Below are 12,544 nucleotides of genomic sequence, written 5' to 3' on the forward strand. Positions count from 1 at the left end.
TGCCACCCGATAGCGCAATTTGTCCGTTTACAGCGAGCAATTGTTTGTGTGTGTGTGTGTGTGTGTGTGTGTGTGTGTGTGTGTGTGTGTGTGTGTGTGTGTGTGGTGTGTGTGTGTGTGTGTGTGTGTGTGTGTGTGTGTGTGTGTGTGTGTTGTGTGTGGTGTGTGTGTGTGTGTGTGGTGTGTGTGTGTGTGTGTGTGTGTGTGTGTGTGTGTGTGTGTGTGTGTGTGTGTGTGTGTGTGTGTGTGTGTGTGTGTGTGTGTGTGTGTGTGTGTGTGTGGTGTGTGCGTTGCGTGCGTGCGTGCGTGCGTGCGTGCGTGCGTGCGTGCGTGCGTGCGTGCGTGCGTGCGTGCGTGCGTGCGTGCGTGCGTGCGTGCGTGCGTGCGTGCGTGCGTGCGTGCGTGCGTGCGTGCGTGCGTGAGGCGAACGTGCTTGTGACAAAAACGGCAGAGCAGATGGCACGGTTACAACGATGGTAGGTCGACGTACTTATTGCGAAAGCATTATATGGCACGAGAAGCGGGAAATCCGGCGGCGTGTCCGGAGATGATATAAAGCGACACGTTGTCACAGAGACGCGCTCGTGCCACTGCTCGCGCGTCAGTCGTATTCGTCCACCTCCGATACCGCTCATCATGGTAGCGTTCCCATATTGCCCATCCCTCTGCGAAGGCGCTGACAGCACTGGTCCACTGCCAGTCGGTGCGGTGATTTCGGGAGTTCTGCCGTGCGCTCCGATGGACGCACCTTCAACTTCGACTTCTCAGTCAGTAGCTACGCCCGCCTCCTTTGAACACGCACGCAAGTACGCGAACGAGGCCGAGGCACGTGATTCGAGAAATGATACAAGGCAACGTGAAAACAATACCATTACGTTTCGTAAAACGAGTCGTCATCGGGAAGACGTCGCTATGCTTTCCCGTTCATTCACGTAGCGATACCTAAGTGCCCTAGAATGTTTGTACTCCGGCGATAAAACGTTACAGCCTCAGCAATTCCTGAAGGCAGTGCCCTGGGCCGGTAAGTGGGGCTGTGGAATGCCCCATAGTGTCTCGAAGTGTTTGCTACCACAATAAACAAAATGTTCGAAAGTGGCGCGCTCTAGGAGGAGGAAAGCAAATTGTTTCTACGTGCGACGTGATGCATGCGCCAAGCAGTGCGCTTCAAAAACTACAAGAACGCCCCGGAATGAGGGCGTTGCGTCTCTAGCGACAAATGAAGTTTTTATCATCATCATCAAACACAACAAATCTCACTCAAAAAAGTTGTCGCAGTTTCACCTGAAAAGCGAAGCATCAATTGCGATAGCAAATTTGTAGAGAGCTATACGGAGTAATGATATTAGCTTTATCAGCTGTATAAACTTGGACATGAAGCAGCACCGGCAACACGCAGAACTGTTGTCGACGCCGTCGGCGTTTTGCCCGCGTTCGCTCAAAATGCGTGCGGCGTTGGTGACTGTTGCCGGAGCCTCTGATATAAATAGGCACTTGGTGCCGCAGCTAAACGTCGCATCCCTTCCCTCCCCCTCCCCCACGGCCTTTCGCGCGTCGGAAGAAGGCGCGTTTTCTCTACATATATGGTGATTGTAAAGGAGGAAACAGACGCCTACTTCTGCAGCCCTTAAGGGAGCACGGCGCAGAATGCGCGTTTGTTCTCCGCCGTGCGTTCACTCCTCGTGAAAGCGCGCGCCCCTCGCGCCCTTTGACTCGCACATTCAGCGTTCGGCGCGCGGCGACGATTTCATCTCCATTGATGTCATACGAAACCTCGCGGTGACGGCGACGGCGATGACGACGGCGACGCCGAAGGCAGAAATCTGCTTTTGAGTGTCCATATAATTGCTATTGCAATAAAACTGTGTTGCTGTTGCTGTCATCGCTGTCGTTGTTGTTGTTTCAAAACATGACTCGTACAACTTAGGAACACAGCAAAACTTCGTCCTTCAAGTCACCTCCGTGACAACATAGATTTACCTTGCGTTTGCTAATCCAGCGCGTGATGCACCATGGCGTGGTTTGAGCGCAGCTGCTCAGCAGCATCGCTAGCTGTGCTCACACCAGCAGCGGAAGTTGCCGAACACTGCGCTGCTGCTCCGGCAGATGCGACTGAGTGCAGCGTGAGAGTGCGTCGGCGTGGCTTTGTCACTTTTGCAAACAAGCGCACTGCGCGTCTCTTGAGGCCTACTGATTGTTATCAGCGCGGGACACGCACATGCGCCGTCGATACATGGACAGCACGGCGGCGGCGGCGCCAACGCGCCTCGAGCGTCCCTATAATTACTATCGCAATCGAAGATAACTGCTGTTCACTTCACGGAGTTCTGAGCCACGAGAAGCTCTAACAACACATTAACAGACTCGCTCAAAGAGTGCATAGTCTGGCAAGTAAATGTGACAAATGGCGCATTTAGTATATTCCTTCGCTGCTGTTATAGATAATTACTTGAAAAGACGCGTGCCTGAGACAAATACTTCCGTAAATATACCTAATTCTTTCGAATTATGTTTATGTCCACAAATTATTTAATCGAGAACTTCAGATGTCACCAGAGTGATATTGCAGGTTCCTTAATATGGCGTGCAAGAGCGATCGCTTCGTCAGCTTTGGCTCCATTCGTAGCACTGACGAAGTGTCCGGCCTGCCGTATTAGAACCAAGTGTGTTATTAATGTGGCGGTTGCTACAGGCCTGCCTTTCTTGCGAAACTCTGGCGCATTCTGAGCGTGTGCAGCTGTGTGCCTCGCTTTTATTGCGATACCTTTCCACGCGTGGGCCGCCCGTACGCGTCGATATCATGCTAGCACGACAACACCAACGGCGCAAACACGAGCTACCGCATAATTTCTATCGCAAAAGAAAAAGAAAGAATGAACGAAAAGCGTGGCATTACAGAGTCAATGTTTTTCTCGCGCAGCATCGAGCGAAAGTTTTGTGCCAAATTAAGGTGATGCGTTACTGAACACGAATAGTGATAAATCACGAAGAACAATATGGAATGTTGCGAATAAAAAGGAGAGAGTCACCGAAATTAAAAAAGAATGAAGGTGCCATACGGCTTTCAAGGAAGTATCACACTAGCGTATATACTCGGGCAATGGCCGCAAGTAGTTTTTTCCGAAATTTGCGGTGAAAATCGGGGGTTCGGTTATATTGCACGTATAAAATACACTTTCTTCTTCCGTAAATATTTGCGCTGGCACTTGCCTTTATTTAACTACAGAACTCGTTTTTGCGGGCTCTGGCTATTCCCGTAGCGCGTCACCAGCCGGCTGGAATAAATGGTGACGCCCCACAGATCAGCGACACCAGCGTCTCGAAGACATCCGTTAAATCTTGGAGGCTGTGCTTTTGCTACCTCAAAAAGAAAAAAAAAAGAAAGAAAAAAAAAACCTTGGAATTCTCGCACCACACAGCAGATAACACATACAACCTTCTAAAAAATCGAGGGTGTGGCTTATACATGGTCATTTTTAATATATTGTTACGAGGCATTGCGCATGATCGAGCATAACGGTAAAGGACTGCTTTGCTAGGCGAAGAGAAAGAAGACAGGACATGCCGCGTGAGATGCTGTCAGCCATTCTGTGGTAGCGGCAGCCTGTAAATATTGTCGTATACAATTCCGTCTCTCCCGTGTACGCGTGAATACCCGCGGCAATTTGGTGGAGGTGCAGGGGTACCAGAAGAAGCGCTGTACAACGGAGCTCTGTAACGGTCGTCGAGTCGGGGTCATCATGATGACAGACGAGACCACGATCACGCACCCTTCGCCGGCCAGCACGACGTCTGCACCAGCCCCGATAACAACGTCACCGACCGTCCTTACGTATCCTAATGACGCAGGGACGTTCTGCGGTATGGATGAAGTTGACGTCGAAGATTGGATTGCAAATTACGAACGCATCAGTGAGATCAATCGTTGGGACCCGACGATGATGCTGGCGAACGTGGTGTTTTATCTCAAGGGAACGGCAAAGGTGTGGTTCAATAACAATGTGGTGGAGATTGGAAGTTGGGACACTGTCAAAGCAAAACTTAGTGCCTTGTTTGGGAAGTCCATGGGTCGAAAGGCAGCCGCAACGAAACAGCTACCCATCCACGCTCAGACGTCCACTGAACCATACATATCCTACATTCAGGACGTGCTGGCTCTTTGCCGTGAAGTCGACATGGACATGACGGAGTCGTACAAGGTTGGTCACGTGCTGAAGGGAATCGCAGACGATGCGTTCAACCTAATACTGTGCCGAAATTGTGCGACGTCGATACAATTATTGAAGAATGCCAGCATTTTGAGCAGGCCAGAAGTCGGTGTATTGTGAGGTCATTCGCTCGGCTAGCGAACACCGCTCCGACGTCATCATGCGAAGACGGACTAGGCCTTTCGTCTTCAGTCGTCGCCGCCATCGGAACTTACAAGAACCGTCCGTCGGGAAATCGAAGCAGTTGCTCCTGCTCTCCCCAACAACGGCCGCGGCGAGTTTCACGTACCGGCCTTTTCCCAGGTTCAGTCCATTGTGCGGGAGGAACTCGGCAACTAGGGTTTCGCCGTCTGCACCGTCGCTCAGTCTCGGACAACTGACTTCCGCCCTAGGTCGCCGCCTCGCCCGAGATCGCCGTCCCAGGAACAACGGTTCTATCCGCGCTCTCGTAATCCGGTTGAATGGAGTACGACAGATGATCGGCCGCTTTGTTTCCACTGCCGCCGTTTTTGTCACGTCGCGAGCTATTGCAGCAATCGTTGGGTGTCGTCGTTAAACCGGGATGACACTGCTAGCCGCACCGACAACTACCGCCGTTTTCAGCCAACTCAGCCATACCAGCCATAGAACAGGGATAGCTACCGCCGCTTCCAGGCTTTTGAGCCGTACAACGTCGATGCCACCCCTACGCCACACAGCTGTTCCTCGTCGCCCCGAGGTCACCAGTCCCGTTCGCCACCAGCGCGTCGTCCGTCGTCTCCTTCGCCTCTGCGACGTCGTCCGACATCGCCGCTCAACCTTCAACTGGGAAACTAAGGGATGCAGCTCTTAGAGGTGACGCTGCATCTTCGACTTTCACCTCAAATCCTCTGCTCGTATTGCCGACACGACGAAACTTGAACGACGTTGACGGCTTAAGGTGGCGGTCCCACTCCAGCGGCACGAGCCCCCCGTTTTCAGAACTTTTGAAGCAACCGTGGGGGCTCTTCTACTTAGGATATGAAGTTCTCGTATATACCATAAAGTAGTTTATTTCTTGTAGATTCCAACTATATATAATGTAAAGAAATTTTTTAATATGATGTAGAAATAAATGTTCCAAACGAGCATTCGATACATGGTTTTTGTGAACTGTGTCTCAGTTGTGACCATACTTAGATGTAACTACCGCATTTACTGCATTTCGGCTTGCTCTGTAGCTTTAGCACATATTTATCTATTTCCTAGACCCAGCAAAATCATGTTGAATTTTTACTTTTTGGATAATTTGCTTTTGAAGATTGCCAAATATCTCAATCTTCTGTTGTGAACAGCCCGGCAACTACACGCTCAAGGACGCTAAATTTTGGATAAATTAGAGTTCGAAGACTTTTCATTTACGACGCAAAAATTCATGTATGCACAGCTCGGTCCACTCTTAGAGGGAACACGCGAGCGCATGGCCAGCGGTCCGTGGAGCGCTAACTGCTGGCGCGATTTCCAAACACGGAGCACGCGCATAGACTCATTCGGGCGGTGCGTGCCCTGCGTCGTCTGCTACTTCTCCGCCACAGCGCTAGCAAGCGCTGGCCCATCCGGCTTTCTTTTTTCTTTTTTTTTCCCCTCACTGTGAAGCACTGATACGAGCCTTGTCTCCCGCTTGTTGAATAGGCGGACACTATATGGCTGGATGGGCAAACTTGGTATGCTCGCTGCATCGTGCTTCAATTGTTTTGCCTCATATGAAAGTGGCCAGTTGCTGCGAGGAGTATGTAAAAAACCTACGACTAGCTTATCGGTTAACTGTGACACAAGGTTGCGGAAGTGACGGGCTGCGTTATCACTTTTGCACAATTCCACAGTTACGGGTGGCTCCACAACCATTATTCGGGTAAATTTCCTCAGCTGTGAGCAGCGCTTGGCCCTATTTCCCTTGCAGACGTGTGCGTATTATTATTTTTTTATTTTTTTGCGTGTACCTACACACTACCAGCTTTGCATGCTATTAAAGTCGTGTGACTAGTTCTGTCCCCATATACCCTCTGTCGCAAAAATATAATACATAATTTTTTTCCGCCACGTTTACTTTCATGTCTAGTTCTATGCACACCGTACGTCATTGCGCGCACGTGTGGGTGCAACAGAATAATGTTCTTAAAACTTCATGTCCAATGGATATCACAATATCCTAACTATGGAACTTCTGTGGACGTTGCTTCAACGAGCAAGAACCAAGTTGAGTTAGAACTCGCGAGAGACTGCAGCGACAAACAAAACTGCTTGCTGTTTTACGCTTTTTTCTGCTTGCTGATTACCCGATGAGCAGCAGGCAGAGTGGCGGCTAGATAAATTCCACCGCGGAAAAACGGATGTGCTCTCTAGCGCATCCAAAGAGATTTAGTAAGAACGTGCAAAGAGAAACCGCAAATTCAAATCCAGCGCTTATGCAGCTCCACTACCGTGAAACCTGGGGAAGTGCGAAGCAGTGATGCGCCGGTGCTTCCCTTTATTTCACTTGTGTTTTCCTTGTGTTACCTTGTTTCTCGCTGTGTTTATCTTGTGTTTTGCAATCCATCATCCGTTTTGACACCTGCGCTAAGGCTCAACTGGTGGGAAACGACCACGCACATGGAGCTAAACCATCACGCACCCCTGTACCTTGGCCAGCAACCTTGGCATCAGCCAAGGTTGCTTATGATACTTAAGAAGCGATTTTAACAAATTGCTGTTAATTAATACGCTTAATGCTTGATTATTCTGGTCTTTTAAATTCTTCTGAACCATGTTAGTTTATTTTTAACCGGTTTTGGTTATTTCCTCCCTTGTTTTGACCCGCGTTTGAGCACTTGTTTTCGAGCGTGATCACGACAGATCACATGCGACGGACGCCCACGACAGCCCGGGCCTCCAAAGTGCTTCGCACTTAGATGGGCCGCTATTTGCTGCTTTCTGTTTGGTCGATAGCGGCGAACGGGGGGCTTTTCTTTTGTCACGCCGACAGCAGAGTATTGTCGGAAGAATAAAGCACCTCACCTTGGGTGAACGTGTAGCATTGCGCGCAAACAACATGGACAGAAGAGGGACCACGTATTACACACATGAAGCGCAAACTATCAACAGTTTATTCCGAGAAGAACGTGACCATATTTATACCTTGTCACAGGCAGTCCAGCGCATGACACCAAGGGTGGAACCACACCGAGAAAAAAATGTCAGCACGCGCGTGACGTACAATTCAAATACGCGATTTCCTTAGCTGATAAGGTAATAAGTCCAACCTTATCACCTTATCAACCGCAATCTTAACCACAATCTTAAACCACAATCAGAAACCACAATCTTAAACTACAATCTTAAACCACAATCTTAAACCACATTCTTAACCACAATCTTAAACCACAATCTTAAACCACAATCTTAAACCACAATCTTAAACCACAATCTTAAACCACAACCACAATCTTAAAGTTGTGATGCAGTGGGCCTCAATATGGAGGCGTGTCATCTCATTGTTCGACTTTTCAATGATCATGCGCTCTTTGAACCTTGGTCTGCAGCCGCATTCATCACAATGAAGCGCCAGCCACCCTCCCGTCTTCTGACGTACGTTGTTCGCTTGCTCGCGGAGCCGATCGTTGATGCAACGGCCCGTTTGTCCAGCATAAGAACGCTTACGTGATCACGGTATCTTATATACTACGCCTACACTGCATTTCACCAATTCGTTTTTGTTTTGGTGATTCTTTCGACATGCTTTCTTTTCTTTCCTGTTCGGGTTAGTAATATTGCAAATTTTTCCAAGCTCATTCGGTGCGGAAAACACGACTCGAACGTTAGCTTCTTGGTCGATCTTCTTATTGCTGTGCGACGCTTTATCAATGTATGGGATTACAGGGAACTTTCTTTTTACTTTCTGCATCTCTTGGGAGGTGGGGTGCTCGGTGGAGCCAGATGCGCTGATATTCTTAAGTAGCTTCTCCGCTACGGACATTAACAGGTACCTCGGGTAACCTGCTTCTAAAAGACGAGAAGTTTTCTAAACCAAACTTCGGCTCGTCATGTGTTGGCAAGATCTTTCCAGGGCGTTCTTAAGGCAGAGATTGGCGATTGCCCTTTTTATTAGTTTTGAATGGCCTGATTTGAACGGGAGGATGTTTTTTTTTTTTGCTCGTGGTTCATAGCTCCAGCGCACGTGATTTTCTTTAAAGACGAACCTGACACCAAGGAAACGTTTGTTGTCTTCACTGGGAAGTTCATGAGTGATTCGCAATGGGTACAGGCGTTTCTCAGCAAGAGCAAGAACTTTTTTGGATTCTCGGCTAAAATCTGTCGGGTCAAAAAAAAAAACCTTGTTTTTCGCTGTGTTTATCTTGTGTTTTGCAATCCATCATCTGTTTTGACACCTACGCTAAGGCTCAAATGGTGGGAAACCACCACGCACATGGAGCCAAACCACCACGCACCCTTGTACCTTGGCCAGCAACCTTGGCATCCGCCAAGGTTGCTGATGATACTTAAGAAGCGATTTTAACAAACTGCTGTCAATTAATACGCTTAATGCTTGATTATTCTGGATTTCTTATTTCTAAAGGAAATAAGAAATCGTCTACGAATCGGAACCCTTTAACCACCTCAGCGGGTCGAAGTTCAGCGTCTAGTGACTTGTCAAGCTGTGATAAAAACAAATTGCTCAGGTCTGGTGCTATGCAGGAACCTATGCAGATGCCTTTTTCCTGTAGGAAGTATCTGTCCTCCCATTTGATGAAGGTGAATTTGAGATAAAACCGGAGAATTTCCAGAAACTGTCCATTTGAAATACCGGAATTATTCAGAAAAGGAACCCCTCCAAATTCGTCAATAGCGTCCAGTATTTCAAATGGACAGTTTCTGGGACAGTTTCTGAAACCAACAAGCCCAAGTGGAAACCCTATTGGGAGAACAGGCACCAAACCGGGTTTCCTTTTTTCAGAACAATTTCTTGGGGTTTTGATAACGCAGGGATCTCGGTATCTCCGGACCCAGGTTGTTCACTCTTACTCTCTGACCAGCTCCCGCGCTTCTTTCGCTTTACATGACCGATGGCGACTGCGCGCGCGAGTCTCCCGGGAATGAAATATTTACCTGTACACTGCACCAAGTACTGCACGGAACTTACGCCTAGGGAGCTGAACCTAAACAAAGCAATCACAACGAAGTTTTTCAAAAAATTCAAACTGAGCTTCTGAAATGCTAACAGGAAGTGAAATGATGGTTTCTACAGATGATGTTCTGCTGCCTCATTGGTCTTGGCTAACACAGCTTGGTAACTTCCCCCTTTTTCTGTTCTTTTTTTCTTCTCGCTTTTTTGTGATATCGTTTACGCCTGACGCCATTCACACGGTCTCTCATGAAGGTGATGTATTTCGTAGGAACAAACAACGTGTGTGTGTGTGTGTGCGTGTGTGCGTGTGCGTGTGTGTGTGATCGCAAGTACGTGCACGCAAGTACGCGAACGAGGCCGAGGCACGTTATTCGAGAAATGATACAAGGCAACGTGAAAACAATACCATTGCGTTTCGTAAAACGAGTCGTCATCGGGAAGACGTCACAATGCTTTCCCGTTCATCCACGTAGCGATACCTAAGTGTTCTACAATCTGCGTACTCCGGCGATAAAACGTCACAGCCTGAGCAATTCCTGAAGACAGTGCCCTGGGCCGGTAACTAGGGCTGTGGAATGTCCCATAGTGCCTCCAAGTGTTCGCGCTGTAGGTGGAGGGAAAAAAATTGTTGCTATGTGCGAGGTCATGCGTGCACTAAACAGTGCGCTTCAAAAACTACAAGAACGCTCCGGAATAAGGGCGTTGCGCCCCTAGTGACAAATGAACTTTTTAGCATCATCATCAAACACTACTAATCTCACTGAAAAACTTTGTTGTTGTCACTGTCGACGTCGTCGTTGTCGTTGATTCAAAACATGGCTCGTACAACTTAGGAACACACCAAAACGTCGTCCTTCTGGTCACCTCTGTGACAATATAGATTTGCCTTGACGTTCGCTACTCCAAGCCGTTCGGTCCAGCACGTGATGCACCACTTTGTTTTCAGAGCGCAGCTTCTCAGCAGCATCGCTAGCTGAGCTCACACCAGCAGCGTAGGCTGCAGAACGCTGCCCAGATGCTACGGAAGATCCGACTGAGCACAGCGTGACCGTGCGTCGGCGTGGCTTTGTCACTTTTGGAACCAAACGCACTGCGCGTCTCTCGAGGCCTACCATTTGCCATGAGGGTGAGCTACGCACATGGGCCATCGATACCTGGACAGCACGGCGATGGCGGCGCCAACGCGCCTCGGGTGTCTCTATAATTGCTATCGCAGTAAAGGTGAAGTCTGGTTCCCTTCACGGGGTTCCGAGCCATGAGTAGCTCTAACAACACAATAACAAGACTGGCTCAAAGAGTGCATAGTCTGGCAAGTAAATGTGACAAATTGCGCATTTAGTATTTTCCTTCGTTGTTGTTATAGACATTACTTAAAAACACGCGTGCCTGAGACAAATACTTCCGCAAATATTCCTAATTCTTTCGAAACGTGGTTATGTCCACAAAATATTCAATCGAGAGCTTCAGATGTCACTAGAGTGATATTGTAGGTTCCTTAATGTGGCGCGCACGAACGATGGCTTGGTGAGCTTTGGCTCTATTTGCAGTGCTACGAGCGTGACCTGCATAACGTGTTAGGACCAAGTGTGTTATTAATGGTGCGGTTGCTGCAGGCCTGTCTTTCTTGTGAAGGCCTGGCGCATTGTGAGCGTGTGCTGCTGTCTGCCTCGCTTTTATTGCGATACCTTTCCACGCGTGGGCCGTCCATGCGCGTCGATGTCACGTCAGCACGACAACGCCGAAGGCGCAAACACGAGCTACCGTATAATTTCTATCGCAAGAGAAACAAAGGATGAACGAAAAGCGTGGCATTACAGAGCCGTTCTTTTAATCGCGCAGCATTGAGCGAAATTTTTGCGCCAAATTAAGGCGATGGGTTACTGAAGACGAATATTTGTTTTTTCTTTTATTTTGTTTACCCTAAAGGCCCATCGGGCATTACATAGAGGGGGGGGGGGGGGGGGGCACGTTAGCGATAAATCAGGAAGAATAATATGGAATGCTGCGAATAAAAAGGAGAGAGTCACCGAAATAACAAAAGAGTGAAGGTGCCATACAATTTTGAAGGAAGTATAACACTGCCGTATGTATTCGTGCAATGGCCGCAGGTAGTTTTTTTTTTCCGGAGATTTGTGGTCAAAATTGGAGGTGTGGTCATTACACGTAGAAAAGACACACTTTTTTGTGGATATTTTCGGTGGTACTTGCCTTTATTGAACTACAGAACTCGATTGTACTGGCTCTGGCTATTCTCAGCTATTCCCGTATCGCGTCACGTGCCGGCTTGAATAAATGCTGACGCCCCAGAGATCAGCGACGGCAGCGTCTCGAGGGCAGACATTAAATCTCGCAGGCCATGGTTGTGCTACCTCCCCCCCCAAAAAAAAAAAAAAAAAAAAAGCTTCGAAATTCTCGCACCACACAACAGATAACACTCCAGGGTGCGGCTTGTACGCGGGTAATTTTTTAAATATATATATATATATATATATATTTTGGGGGGGGATCTTTTTCACAAGGTACTGGGTGTGGCTCGTACACGGGTGTTACCGTTACACGAATATATACGGTAACTACACGCCAGTTGCCCTAATTAAAAGGTTGAACCTCGTGATGAAGTCGATGGAAGACATCCTGGTCGAGTTTGGGGTAAGAATGGAGAGTATGAGCAGTATACAATTTATCGTGAGCCGCGCTGGGAGCGGCGACGTTTGACCGACCTCAACTATAGAGGCTTATTTAACGCCTTCCAACTTGTTCTCATCGTCATTGCCGTCGTCATTATTGTCATCGTCACCATCATCATCTAAATCCTAAGCTTCTTCATAATTACCATAATTATGATCGTCGTCACATATCCACTTGCTCCTGTTGTACAAACGTATTGACACATACCCAGCTACATATATCTAGTGGCACTTACCCAGTGACACATAAAAAAGTTGGCGTCAAAGAGGTTCACTGAAGAGTGACACATAGCCATGGAAGTGACGCATACGCAAGGCCCAACACGCATTATGCCCAGAAACCCCGTGGCACATATACTCAGTTGCCCATACACGCAGCGGCCGCAGTGGCGCTGACATTCTGACTGCACTAACGCACTATCTGCACTAATAATGCAATAGTGAAGTATCTGCGCTATCACCGGGATCCGGATAATGCCGACTGCACTATCGCCGGGATCGACCTACGAAAGAGGCCAGAAACAGACGTCAGG

Source organism: Dermacentor silvarum, chromosome 10 (assembly GCF_013339745.2).
Source record: "Dermacentor silvarum isolate Dsil-2018 chromosome 10, BIME_Dsil_1.4, whole genome shotgun sequence".
NCBI classification, from domain to species: domain Eukaryota; kingdom Metazoa; phylum Arthropoda; class Arachnida; order Ixodida; family Ixodidae; genus Dermacentor; species Dermacentor silvarum.